Here is a 15,236-nt window from a genome sequence, read left to right on the forward strand (position 1 = left end):
GAGTCGAGATAGGAAGAAATAAGTTCAGTGGGGCAAGAAGAGGCTGATACGATGGGTTCAGAACTGAAGAGTGTTTGGAATGAACATATTCTTAAGAAGCACTGAAAGGGGGAGGGGAAGAAAGAACAAAGGGGAAGTTCTGTGATAAGGTGGAAGACAGGAGAGATTAGAGAGACAAAAGGGATGATGCAGAACTGGAGAGTGTTTGGAAAGAACACATTCTTAAGAAGCACTGAAAGGGGGAGGGGAAGAAAGGAAAAAAGGAAGGTCTGTGATAGGATGGAAGACAGGAGAGATTTCTCTCCACAGATGCTGCCTGACCCGCTGAGATTTCCAGCATTTTCTGTTTTTATTCCAGATTCCAGCATCCACAGTATTTTGCTTGTGCCCCGTCTGCTATCTCAGGTGGATGTAAAAGATCCCATGGCACTATTTCGAAGAAGAGCAAGGGAGTTATCCCCGGTGTCCTGGCCAATATTTATCCCTCAATCAACATAACAAAAACAGATTATCTGGTCATTATCATATTGCTGTTTGTGGGAGCTTGCTTGTGCGCAAATTGGCTGCTGCGTTTCCTACATTACAACAGTGAATACACCCCAAAAGTACTTCATTGGCTGTAAAACGCTTTGAGACATCTGGTGGTCGTGAAAGGTGCTATATAAATGCAAGTGTTTTCTTTCAACTAATCAGAAACCTCTTCAGTCCTGATTTCTTACTACCTGTGAAGTTATTCTTACGCATCAATACCCAAATTACTTTGATCATTTAATGTACCAACCACTCACATTCAATAATTCATAGCAAAGGAGAAAGAAAAGTCAAGGACTTAACTGGAAAAATAAATCACAATCAATTTATAGCAAAAAATGAAAGGGACCTGGGCCAGATTAAATGGAAGGAAAAATTGGCAAATCGAACCATAGATCAGTAATGGTAAATATTTAAACATGAAAAGGAAAGGATACAAATCAATTCAATCCCAGTAAATGAAGAAAAGGGAGAATAGTGAAGTAACTGCTTTTGTACAATTTCTCTTTAAATAATAACCTTACTAATTGTTCTACTCCAACTCCACAATGACAATATCCATCTCCAACTCCACATTCAGCGACCTTGTGTTCAATCCAGTTTACAATGTAAGATGTGACTGTTATTTTGTTATACAGGGTATTTCAAGGAGGTATAATTAAGCCAGTAACCTCTAAATTAAACAGCACATCACTGCTACTGTTCACTGATCGATTTGCTGTTTAATAAATAAGTTTTACAGTTTATAGTACAAGCCACAGACATGTGAAGTGTTTATTCTTTTGTCTTTCAAAGTCAAGGAGGATCACATGAATGCGTGTTATACAGCCAGAATAGTGACAAGGATTCTCAATTCCTTGGTCTGCAACAATTACCTAGATATTGGGCAGGCAAAAGCACACTCTGAGTCAGAGGGTGCAAGGAATCACCAACAGGAGCGGTCCAAGACAATTAATCCAAGGAAAATAACCCAAGACTCCAAAACAGTATTGAATTGCAGAGCAGGCCAAGGGGCCGTTTGGCCTTCTCCTGCTCCTGTTTCTTATGTTCTTATGTTTTAATTCAGATTTGTGTGAGGTCTAAATTATAGATGAATCCTAACTGATTTGCAGCTCAGCTTCAGTATTCATCTCCCTGCTGCTGATGGTCACATAGAAGGACTAAGGTGGTATTTTTACACTTGGGGAGTCCTGAGCAACCACTGAACACAGAAGCACATTATCATTGGCCCAAAGTTAGACAGGCCCTGAAATTCCATGGGAATTCTACCAGTCTCTTGCCATAACTCCAGTGGGAGATTGGAGGAATCCCCAGGGAAACATTCTATTGGTCTCCCGAAAGAAGTTATGGCGAAAGATTAGGAGAATCCCCGCAGAATTTCAGGGCCAGAATGTTTCATCAATTCTGTACACTCCAATGATACAGAGCTGTGTTTCCTGGATCAGTGTGATCTCATTACTATTAATAAAGAAGAGTACTTTGGGTGTGTTTCTACATCCTGCCATTACTTATCACTAATCAGCAGTCGGCTAAAGTTGTCGGCTGTTGGCCTACATTCACATACTTTCAGAATAATCAGAAACGAGATCTTGAAATTGCACCTTAAACAAACATCGTTTGGTCTGTTATAATCAATTTATTCTCAAAAGAAGCTCTAACTGGGTGAGATATTATCCACTCCAAGAATCAAAGGAAACTACTTTCCACAATAAAAGTGCGATGAATGATCTTATCATCACAAAATCACGCAACACTGGGTCCCTGGCTTTATTAAGGTCAATTATTGGTCACAGAAAAATATGATCTTAAAAAAGAGCATGATCCAAGTTTTTGCTTGATAACAGATTCAAAATATTAAAAAGTATTGCGACAGAACTTTTTTCAATCTTTTTATTTATGTTTTTCGTTAAGTTTGTAGATATCCTGTGAAGGATTTGTAAAATGTGCAATAGATATTTAGTGGAAGATTCAAACCCCATATTTTATCCATCACTAAAACTGTATTCTTCCACCAACATTGCCTGCCTTCACTCCTATCTCAGTCCCACCTCCACTGAGACCCTTATCCATGCTTATTACAATACTTAACTTCAGCACCCTCCCAAGCTCCTCCTTACATGAACCCCAACTTGACCAAAACTTTGCTGTCTGCTCCCTGTCACAACACAAAGTTCCGTTAACCCTGTCCTCACCAACCTCCTTGCCTCCCCACACACCAAATTCAAAATCCTTCTTATTTGCAAGACCCTCTATGGTCTCGCTCCATCCTAGCTTTACAATATTCTCCTGCCAGTGCCCTACTACCCTTCAACTCTGGTCCCCCTGCCCTCCTGGTCTTCCTCACTTGCTGGCAGAGTGTTCAGTTGTCTAGTCCCACCGTCTCGAACTCACTCACTACATCTCTCCCTATTGTTCCTTCCTTCTTTGTCTTTAAAGCCTCAAAACCTACCTTTTTGACGGTCAATTCATCTACTGCTGCTCAGTCTGTTCTCTCTTATGTGTGTGGTACCTTTGGACATTGTATTCCATAGCAATGTAAGTTGTAGTAATGATTAATAGCTCAGTGTCAGGATTGTGAGCAAATAATCAGTTTGAAACATATTGCAACTTGCGCAATTGTTGATGTAACACATATTCTGTGACATACAAATTGTGGTAAAACACAGAATATTAATCTTTAGTGAAGCAAGGAAAGCAACGGAACAGAATTTATTACAGTGCATTTCCTATAATAATGTGTTTTAATATAGTAGCTAGACAATACCTTGGTAACGCTGCAACACCATTTGTAAAAAATACTTTTCAACACAAATGTTGCATCGCTGCTATTCCTAAAACAAACCCCAACAGTTTTTTAAAAACTAGTAATACAAGTGGAAAATGTCAATAAACCATTAACGGAATCATTGTGAAGCTGAGTTCAGAGGATGCACACTGACTAGGGTTGCGAACTCTGGTTGGATGTATTCCTGGAGGTTCTATCGCATGACCTCCCATCTCCACACGCCCGCCATTGGTTGGCCAATATGTCCATCCTCACCCACACCAATTGGAAAACAAACAGACTCTTCAGCACCTAATTCAATGATTCTTGACTATCAGTCAAACAGCCTTTTACCCAATCTCCAAAACTTCTACTAAGAAACAAAAGTGTTCAAAGAAAAGAACACAATTGTTTTAATGCCCTGATGCTCTTTCTCCTGGGTTTGCTCGCAGCAATGTCAAAGAGATTAATCATTCATTCCTGGAGACGCCAGGACAATCCTGGAGGTTTGGTGACCGAAACATCGAAACATCGAAACATCGAAAATAGGTGCAGGAGGAGGCCATTCGGCCCTTCTAGCCTGCACCGCCATTCAATGAGTTCATGGCTGAACATGCAACTTCAGTACCCTATTCCTGCTTTCTCGCCATACCCCTTGATCCCCCTAGTAGTAAGGACTACATCTAACTCCTTTTTGAATATATTTAGTGAATTGGCCTCAACAACTTTCTGTGGTAGAGAATTCCACAGGTTCACCACTCTCTGAGCGACTGAGCAATCACTGCTATCTTGGATGCTGAATTTGATGGATAATTCATTCCTTATATCCCTTTGGGCATGAGGATGGTTCCTATTAATAACTCCAATTACTTAGATCACTAGTAATGAGCTTCAATTGTACTTATTTTGTTTTAAGACTGCAACTGGATTACATTATTAATATATAAAATACAATTCTGGATCAAAACTGTTGGGGCTAGAAATTCGGTTTTCAGTGAAAATTGTATTTTTACGCCAAAATTACCGTTTTCGCTTCGCTACCATTAGTAGGCCCGATATTCAGCCTTTCATTTGCGCAGTGGTAAAAATCGACGTTGCACGAGGATTCACTGTGCAAACTGTGAATTTCGGCAACTTTAGTCTGGGGCCGATACCACTGCGAGAAAGGCATTGGGAAGGGGGAAAAAAATTGGAAAAAAATAAATTCACAAAACATTCACAAAACCCTTACCGACAAAATCACTGCAAAAAATTTAAGATACAATGGGCCTGAAATCCTGGTGCTGGGCTTCCCGCAGGCACTCGCCAGAAAATAGTCAAAAAAATCCACACCAACCTTTGGCTGCTGCACCCTCCAGTGATCCCAGTCAATGGCCTCCTCTCCCTGCGCATCGGAGCGTGTTCACATCTTGCAGATGTGGAGGGAGAAGCTGGAGTCACATGGCACTAGGCAGCCAATCAAGGTAAAGTATTCTCATTCATAATAACGGGAACACCGTAAGCAGGAGTTCCCATTATTATGAATGAGAAACATCCTCCCCCCAAACACCAAAACACAAATAAAAAATAGAAAAGAAAAACATAACATATTTAACATTAATTTAAATTAAGGTTAATAAATGTGTCACAAAAATATATAGATTTTTGATATTTTTAAAAAAGGTTTTTCATTAGGGTTTAAAATAAACTTACCTTAGTGGGCAGGGTTTTTAACAGAGAAATGTGGTTTTAAGTTTTATTTTTATATGTTTTAAAACTCTTACGCTGTTAAAAGTAGGTTATGCACCAGCTTTTACCAGGCGCAAGACTTTTAAGGACATTCGCAGGGCAAGAGATGGGCAAATACTGTAATCTTGCCCATACGAATGTCCTTGCTGCCGAGATGCGTGCGATCTGTCAAGCCGGAGCTTAAGAGATCGGAAAAGCCGGTTTTCAGCACATACGCAAAACGGCTTTTGCGATGCCTTCCTGGGTCTGTACACACTCCGTATGGACCTGGGGAGGCCGGAATTTCAGGGCCATTAACAATAACTTACCTTTTTAGCAGGTCTTCATCTTACCGCTGCTGGCAGGGCTGCAACACAGGTTTTTCCCTGTCAGTATTCTGGGCGCAGAATTCTGATGTGGAGAGAGCCAAATTTCAGGCAAAATACACTATTCCGGGTCTTGCACAGCGGTACGTGGAAAGCGTGGTCGCAAAAAGGTGCTCGAAGTTCCTGCCAACCGGGTTTTCGCTGCGAAGGGTGAAGTACAGGTGCAGCGCCTAAAATCCGTAACCCTCGGGACCGAGGCCGTTCCAGACATCGTGTTTTTCTGGACTTTCGAACATGTTTCTGATTTCCGAAGTCTGGAAACAACCGAGCCCAGGTTCCGATATTTCCGGTTTTTCAACGTCATTTTGTAGTTCTTCTCTTCGCAGTCCCTCACTTCTTTGCAATGCATGGTAAGTCTCCCTCTCTTGTTTTAGTACCTGTATGTTTTGGAAGGTAGTCTGATGTATTTGAATGCAAAGTTCGTAAGAACATCCCCTGGGTTAAAAGAGGCTTTTATTTCCACCATACTTAATGTGAGCTTCTCGGCCTGTATCTTTTGCTACCATCTTCAAATTTGAAAAGGAATGTACAGTGCTCAAAGCATGAAATATAATAAAGGTTTTTATTTGTAAAACAGTAAAGTTATGAAATATAAAACAGTAAATGAAGGCCTTTATTTGGTAAACAGGGTAAAAATAAACAGGCACAGTTACAATTGGCTGGAGGTTGTGCTTGAGGTAGAGGGCTCAGCTCTGATGTCTGGGGCTGATGATGGAGCAGCAGTGGAATTATCAAATGTGGAAATTACTGGCGTAGTTGCATGCTGTAGGTCTTGGGCCTTCTGATACGACGTCTTTCGAAAGATATTTAATATTGTTGTTTGTTTAAATAATTTGGGCTTTTCTTTTACTAATTTTTCCTGAATTCTGTAGACCTGCAGTATTTCTTCTTCACTTATGAAGCTTCGTTGTTCCAAGGCGTTAAGTAATTCTTGACAAAGATTGATTGCTTTGTTAATGGGCACTTTTTCAACTTGATCACAGGCATCAACATCAGCCTCACTGCTTTCATCTGGATGCAAAGCGCTCTGCAAGATTTCTTCATCTGGCACATGCATGCACAATGGGAGCATCATTGTCTATGTCCATGACTTCTGCGACGTCGTCCTCATTCAATTCCTGCGCAGCTTAACAAGTCAGCCCTCTTGCATGATCTAAAAGTTGAGCAATCATTGCTTTCTCCCTGGACACACGAAAGCCTTGAAAGTCCTGAGGAGCATCATCGTCAGCAAACGTAGTTGATGACCAGATGTTATGCCAAGCATTGATCAAGGTGTCTGCAGTTGCCAAGTTCCATGCATCTGCAGCTGTCCATATGGCGTCCTTAATAGAGAAAGCTTTTGAGAATGCTTTTATTCCCATGCCTGTGTTCACAGCATTAAGCAAACACTTCATCAACTCGTTTTTGTAGAGACACTTCATCGATCTCAAAATTCCTTGGTCCATTGGCTGTATCACTGATGTAACATTTGGAGGTAAGCAGATTCCATGGACATTATCCTTTACCAATTCAACATCAGGATGTGCTGAGCAATTGTCTAGCGGCAAGTATATTTTGCAGTTTTCATCAAGGCCAGCTTCCGTGCAATGAGCACATGCCTGAGGGACAAAATGCTTCTCATACCAGTTCAGAAACATTGGCATAATAATGCACTGGCAATATTCTTAAACCCTTGAAACATCGTGGACATTGGTTTCTCCCAATGACCATAAGCTTACACTTATGTGTCCCAGATGCATTTGCAGCAGCAAGCACAGTAAACCTATCTTTGGCGTCTTTTACACCTGCTGGTTGCGTTTCTTCTGCTACTGCTAATGTCTTTTGCAGTATGTAGCACCAAAACAGTGATGTCTCATCAGCATTGTACATTTACTCAGGTGAAAGGTTTTCATCAGCAATTAGTTTGATGAACTCATCAATATAATTTTTAACTGCCTCATGATCTGCTGAGCTTTCCCACCATATACTTTCAGTTGCTTGATGCCATGATGCCGTTTAAATTTGGCTGGCCAACCAGAAGAGTACTCACATGGAGTTTCAATCCCCAGTTGTGCATGGAATATTTTAGCTTGTTGCACCACCATTGGGCCAGACAAAGGAACCTTTTCACTTCGCCTCTAATGCCACCATTCCATTACTGCTCGATCCACGTTATCACATCTCAGCTTATGCATACTTTTTTATCTTACTCATTTCCTTATGAACCTCACTTTCCGTGTAAAACTTCATGAGCTGTTCTTTCTGTTTTTTGATATCATTGATGGTGGCGAGTCCAACACCACACTCCTCATTCAATCTTCTCACTGAAGCACCTCTATCTAATCGCTGGAGTAACTCTACTTTCTTAGCAATTGAAAAAGAACTATGCTTCCACTTTCCTTTATCTGAACCCATTGAGATATCTGTTGGTCTTTTTGACATGCTTGCAATGACACAACACAAATTCACAATTTTTACCTGTGCAGATCTTTAAATCGGGAAAAACACCACAGCGATGGAGTCAGGTTGGGTGGGGTCTGATCGTGGGGTGTAGGTGGGTCAGGTGGGGGTCTGATCATGAGTTTAGGTGGGTCAGCTGGGGTAGCCCTATAATGTTTAATGCCACTAATTTTCTTTTTTAAAAGTCGAATTTAAAAGCGCATGTACAGTACAGATGCAGGTACAGGTAGTATTTTTTATTACAGGTACAGGTGTGCAAACTTAAAATCGAAATCTGGTCGGGTGAGGTCAGGTCAGCTCCGCTCGGAGTCATGGGGCGTGGCGATCCAATCACGCAGTTGCTGCTTTGGGGAGCTGCAGTGTGCTGTGCAGAGTTTGATTTTGACCAGGGACTTGCGCGCGGAGCTTGGTTGGTTCTGGCCGAAGGGACTTGTGTGCTGAGCTTGGTTGGTTCTGGCCGGGGATTTGCGTGCTTTGCAGAGTTGGTGCGGACCCAGGAGCAGCGGTGCGGTGACTGTGAAGACCTGGCCTGGAACAGGTAGGATTGGCGTTTTTATTCTTGCAATTTTTGTCACTGGACAGTAGCTGGATTTCATTTTTTGACTTTTCCCTGGGCCCGGCGGTAACGATTTGGCAGGATGTCCAGATTCCAGAACATTTTGTGGATTCTGGACGACCTTCCACGGATCGTCCCGGAGTCTGGATTCCAGAACATTCCGGAACTCCGGACTTTCGAAGCTGCATCTGTATCGCCAAAAACCCGGTCATAAAGTCGCTGAATTTCTAGCCCTTGATTTATTAAAACTGAATGACAAGAATTTATGTTCAAACAACATTTCTTGATGGAAGATTGGAGCTGGGATGCTCATTTCTCTCAGTACATTCACGCACCAATAGTAATTCTGACTCAACTTTTTCTTTTCTACTAAGCAGAATATGAAAGAGACAGCTCTAATTGTGAAGAGAATGAAACCATTATAAATTATCAACAGTTCTAATGAAGGGTACAATGCTGAAATGTCATAACTTGTCTTTTCTCTTTATAGATGCTGACTTACCTACTATGTATCTCCAGCATTTTCTGTTTTTATTTCAGCAGTTTCATAACGTCGACTTTAGAAACTTCCAGCCGTTTGCTTGGTGCACAGAGTTTCCTGTAAACTCATCCAATGTCTTTGTAATTGTTTCCACTGCTAACAGATCTGCATTTGTAACACAACAGTGGAATGAGTTAGTATCTTTAATGATCCATACTAAGTCCTGCTCACCCATCACTTATATCAATAACCGGTTCCCAAACACCTCCAACCTAAAATATTCATCCTCTTGTTTAAAGCCCTTCACAGTTTAATCTCTGTAGCCTCCAGCCCTACAACCCTCCCAGTACTCTCCATTGCTCCAATTCTGACTGCTTTTGCAACCCCTCCCTTTCCTATGCCCCATCATTGGTGTCCTGCCTCCAGCCATCTAGACTCCATGTGTAATGTATTTAACCTTGTGTAGCTTGCATGACAACTGACTACCAGAGGGCCCACCTGTTGGAGTCCCAAGGGATCCCTGCATCCCTTGGGAGCACAGTATATAAGCAGGCCACCCACGAGGTACTTGCACTCTGGAGTCTTATTAAAGGAGCTAAGGTCACACATGCTCACTGTACACAGTACTCAGTTTCATCCTTTATTATGAGTGTACCAATTGGCGACGAGGTAACGAACAACCGCGCGAAAATGCAAAGAACAGTCGGTATCCTGGAGAAGTTCTCAGACGAGTGGGAGGCCTTCGTGGAGAGACTCGACCAACACTTCATGGCCAACGAGCTGGAAGGGGATGAAAACGCTACCAAACGAAGGGTGATCCTCCTAACTGTCTGTGGGGCAACAACCTATGACCTCATGAAGAATCTCCTGGCCCCGGCAAAACCGACAGAGAAATCCTACGAAGAATTTTGTACGCTGGTCCGGGAGCATCTAAATCCTAAGGAAAGTGTTTTGATGGCAAGGTACCCGTTCTACATTTTTCAACGATTGGAGGGCCAGAAAGTGGCGAGCTATGTCGCCGAACTAAGGTGCCTCGCAGGACATTGTGAGTTCAAGGGTTTCCTGGAACAAATGCTCAGAGACTTTTTTGTACTGGGCATTGGACATGAGACAATCCTTCGCAAACTGTTGACTGTAGAAACTCCGAATCTAAGTAAAGCCATAGCGATAGCCCAGGCATTTATGTCCACCAGCGACAACACCAAACAGATTCCGCAGAGTAAAGAAGTTTTGGCCAGTACTGTGCATAAAGTAACGTCGGTCTCGAGCAGAAATGTACATTGCAGAACGTACATGCTGGTTGCTGTGACCCAATCTCAATTGACCCAGAGTCCGCCATCAATCGTTAATGCAGCTAACACCTTGTTGGCGCTGCGGAGTTGATCATTGGCCCCATTAATGCCGCTTTAAGCACTATGCGTGCAATGGTTGCAGAACAATGGGACACCTCCAACGAATGTGCAGGCGAGCTGCAAACCCTGCAAACCACCACATTGCAGAGGAAGATCGATCTACTGTGGATCAGGCAGAATTGGAGACTAGTGCGGAGGAGGCAGAAATGTACGGGGTGCACACATTCACTACGAAATGTCCACCAATAATGTTGAAAGTTGAACTGAACTGTATTCCAGTATCTATGGAACTGGACACTGGGGCAAGTCAGTCCATAATGAGTAAAAAAGCCTTCGACAGGCTGTGGGGCAAAAAGGCACACAGGCCCAAGCTCAGCCCCATTCACATCAAACTAAGGACTTACACCAAGGAACTAATCCCTGTAATTGGCAGTGCAGAAGTCAAAGGGCTAGACTTTCCACTTGGTGGCTAAGGCCGAAAAAAATGGGCCTAATTCCAGCGATGCAGGGCGTATCACCCGTGCTGATCGCCGGCTCAAGGCCCATTTTTTTTTTGCGATTTTCCACTCGGCCTTAGCTCAGCGATGTCAAATGGGCGATGTGATTTCTCGGCAATCTCACGATTGCCCAAAGAAAGCGGAAGTGAATGAAAAAAAAAGCTTCCCTAGCAACGCATTACTGCGCATGTGCAGGTTGATTTTTTTTTTCAGGTTGATGCTCCTTCCCATGTTTTGAGAGGTCAAGGGTCTTCACACATGCTCAGAAGCTCTGTGTGGGTCTGGGAGAGAGAGAGAGAGAGAGAGAGAGAGAGGGGAGAAAGGATGCAGGTATTTTGACAAAGCCTTAAATCATATAAATTTAAAGAATGGAGGGATCTGCAGAAAGGCGAAGGGCCAAGCCCTTCAGCGAGGAGGCCAATGAGGCCCGAGTGAACAGTGTTAGCGTGAGGTGGGAGGATCTGACACGGGATAGGCATGGGAAACCTCCACCCCGTGGATATTGGAGGGTTTGGGCAGAGATTACCGACGTAACTGAAGCCCGGACACCGGACCAGTGCCGCAAAAGCTGGAACAGTCTACTGGCGGCTGCAAGAGTATGTTGAAATTTAAATTTGAAATCATCCATATTTATTATTTAATGGTGTATGGAAATTCTAATTAGAATCTGCAATGTTATCTCGTAATCTTTAAGCATGACTAAATAACTAAATTAGGATTAAATTATGATTACATTTATGCACCACAACATAAATTTGAATGTTACAGTATGAAATATCTTATTCCTATGCAATGTAGTGCAAACTTGTAATTGAACATTTAAAGCTGTCAGTCCTAAATGTTTATTGCCAAATCCAATTGCTTATGCCGTGCAATGTTACCTTATCTATTACAGAAGAAGATATCCATCAACCAGCGAGAGCAACGCAGGACGGGAGGGGGCTGTGCCATGCTGCAGTCGCTCACCGCCTACGAGGAGCTTGCAGTGGCCTTGGTGGGGCCAGAAAGCCGTTCGGTCACAACCCATGGTGTGGCCGAACCCACCCTAGAGTCACGTGAGTAATGAACTGTGCATTGTGCAATGTGTGAATCAATAGTAAATATTTGTTACATGGGTAATCCTATGCGATGATACTTTCATTTGATATATAATTGAGTTATACTATTGAGATGTACTATTGATCTTCAAATGAGGTCATGTTAGGCCTGGTGAGCGCTTGTGAATATGGGCTAATGGTAATGTTTTGAGCTCTTGAAAAATTGAGATGAATTGATTTGCATTGTTAAATGTTGTTTATAACTTCCATTTGTCTTTCAAAGGTCAACAAGTACTACTGGAGTCAACGGACACGTCCACTGAACAATCAGGAAACTCCCAGGAGGAACAGCCAGAGGAGGAGCCAGTGCAGACTCCTGCTGCCACTGTGCGTGAGCAGGAGGAGGAGGAGGAGGTGGAAGAACAGAAGATTTTTTTTGTGGGGGGGGAATAACCTGCGGCCATCTCTTTTGAGACAGATGAGGCACCGGGACCAAGCGGCATGCAAGTGGTGACGCCAAGGCGCGTGACATTGCAGACGCCGACCCCAGGGAGGTCCAGTCAATGTGATATGCACTCGCCTGCCACGGAGGACCAGACGGAGAGCTTACTTTCCCTGTGCAGGGAGACTGTCGTGATCGGTCGCGACCTTATCCAGGGTTTCGCTGGTTTCTCAGCCAATTGGAGCCAGTTCTCCACAACCTGGAGCCAGTTCTGCTCGCGCTTCTCCAGCTGGTCTTCTGAGCAGTCACAGACTGCTCGGGAGACATTGAAGGCGATCAGGGAGCAGACAGCCGCAATAAATGCCCTACGGCACATGTTGCTGGCTGGACACGGCGCTGCACCCCAAGGTGTCGTGTCCACGCGCAGTGAGACCCCAAGCACACAAGCGAGTATGGAGGACACAGTTCCTCCTGACTCGGAAGTAGAGCCTGAGGCTTCTGCTTCCGCTCCATTACCTCCACCACGGCAGGAAGTCTTGCCGCCACACTCTCCACGACGACTTGGTGTCGGTCTGCGTAGACCAAAATGGACGGGTGGGGTTCGAACACGGGGTGGGACAGGATCTGGAGGGAAACGTGGCCGCAGGTAGGGAGGGTGGAGTGCTTTTCAATAGTTCACTTGTTTCAAAAATGTTCACTTGTTATTATCTTCTTGTTATTGTTACTAAATTGGGCTCTTGTATTCAATACTTAAATGTTCACTTGTTATCATTACTTAACTGTTCACTTTCCATTTTTACTGAAATGGTCACTTATTATCATTACTGAAATGGTCACTTGTTATTATTGCCTAAATGGTCACTTGTTATCATCACTGAAATGGTCACTTGTTATAATTACTTAAATGGCCACTTGTTATTAATATTTAAATGTTCAATTTCCTCTTCTTCTAATGTCTTGGGGATTTGAGGGAAGGGTGGGTTGGTGCGGGGGGTTGGAGGGAGGGTGTTGTTCATTAGTTCTTAAAAAAAATTGTGTTTCTTAATAAAAAAAACATTTTTCTACAACTTTTGTACCTTCTCTCTTAGTCACTTACAACGTACAGTTTTTCATGCATAATTGTTTGTTTATTCTGTTTCTCCACGGAAATGAAACTTTTGATTAACCGTAACTGTAATTGAACATTTGAATATCCACAATTAATAGTTCATGCGAAGCGTTCATTAATGAGCTGCTGACGCAAAAGCTTAGCGGCCGTGTAACTGCCACTGGCTACTGGTCTTCGGGAAAGGTGTGGTGGTACCGGTGCTAGATCGCCAGGCTGATTAAGCTCCCCTATGTCCTCGCCCGTGTCCTCTCCCGCCTGTTCCTCCTCTTCATCCTCGCCGGCTGCCTCTTCTGTCTCATCTCCTTCTGGAGGTGGACCTGCAGCATGATCTGGCATTATTTGTCCTCTCTTTATAGCTAGGTTATGCAGCATGCAACACACCACAATAAACTCTGCAACCTGATCAGGGTGGTACTGCAGGCTGCCTCCAGAATGATCCAGGCATCTGAAGCGCTGCTTTAGGACTCCAGTTGTCTTTTCAACGATGTTGCGAGTCGCTATGTGACTTTCATTATACCGTTTCTGTGCTTCAGTGACAGGACTACGCAGAGGGGTCATGAGCCAACTGGCAAGGCCATATCCTTTATCCCCCAGCATCCAACCGTGACCTTCTGGCTGATTGACAAACAGGTCAGGGATAGCACTCTCACGTAAGATGTGCGCATCATGGATGCTGCCAGGAAATGTAGCATTTACTGTCAGAATTGTTTGATTGTGGTCGACAACAAGCAGCACATTTAGTGAGCGGAACCCCTTTCTGTTACGAAACACCTCCGCGTGCTTTCAGGACAATCTGCGTGCAGTCTATTGCTCCCTGCACCTTGGGGAAGTCTGCTATTCTCGAGAAACCCAAAGCCTCCCTGGTCATTGGGAAGCTTATGAAGTCCATCCTGCGAGCGTAAAGGGCTTCAGTCACCTGTCGAATGCAGCAGTGTGTAGCGTGCTGAGAGATATGGCAGATGTTGCCAGCTGAAGCCTGAAAAGATCCTGATGCGTAAAAGGCTAGGGCAACAGTAACCTTCACCTTAACGGACAGTGCGGTTCTGATGGTGCTGGAAGGCTGCAGATCATCCTTGATGAGTTGACATATCTCATCGATGCCTCCTTCCGGAATCGCAGCCTCCTAAGACAAGCATTTTCAGACAAGTTCAGGTAGGATTGCTTTTCCAAATACCTTCGTTGGCTCTACGGTCTCCTCCTCTGTCTTCGTCTCTGTCTACGCATTTCTCTGCCACCTCTTCAATTGATCTTTTCAGTAACCAGTGTGTGACCAGTTGCAATTAAAGGCAGGGAAAGCATGGGCCCCATCACTATCGATAATTACTTTCATTAATTTTAATAATCTCTCTACTCTACTCTATGCTATCTAATCACTGTAGTCTGCCCTCTCTGTACTCTCTAAGCTGTATACCAGTCAGTTTGAAAGGCCCCAACAATATCATTAAATAACTTCACTATGTAAAAGCGATTTACTAAATGATTCCAATATATGAGATCTATTTAGCATAAATAAGTTGATAATACCAATTTATATTTCCTGTCCCAAATTTCTGAGTACAATTTTCTTCAATTTTACTCTCTAAATGACTCACAACTAATTCTCCACCCTGCCTCCGAAGTTAAAAATAGCGTCCATAGTGCCCATTTCCTTCTCTTAGGCCCTGAAAAAGCAACTATTTTTCAGCACTCTTTTGGGCCTTGCATCGGCCCAGCAAAGTGCATGCTGGGTGCCGAAACTTAGGATGGGCCTCATTTGGGCGATCATCTCGGCGATCAAAGTGGAAACTTAGGCACCTGTTTTTCCGGCGATATTTTGGGCCTAGTTTCCACTTTTTGCTCAAAATGGGCGATAGAGGTCCATTTTGGGTGATAGATGGGCCATAGATGGGCGATGTGAAGTGGAAAGTCTAGCCCAAAGTTTCCTATAATGGAGCAG

The 15,236-nt window shown here is 43.4% G+C and overlaps 1 protein-coding gene across 1 annotated transcript in view; it reads right to left on the reverse strand.

Moving 5' to 3' along the window:
- Window positions 1–8,990, reverse strand: part of lypd6b (LY6/PLAUR domain containing 6B) — a 122,740-nt gene extending 113,750 nt beyond the window's left edge. The window contains exon 1 of the mRNA XM_070874411.1: window positions 8,886–8,990. The gene's annotated coding sequence lies outside the window, so the exon portion shown is untranslated. The remainder of the gene's footprint in view (window positions 1–8,885) is intronic.
- Window positions 8,991–15,236: the final 6,246 nt, after the last annotated feature.

The sequence above is a fragment of the Pristiophorus japonicus genome, chromosome 3 (genome assembly GCF_044704955.1).
Source record: "Pristiophorus japonicus isolate sPriJap1 chromosome 3, sPriJap1.hap1, whole genome shotgun sequence".
NCBI classification, from domain to species: Eukaryota; Metazoa; Chordata; class Chondrichthyes; family Pristiophoridae; genus Pristiophorus; species Pristiophorus japonicus.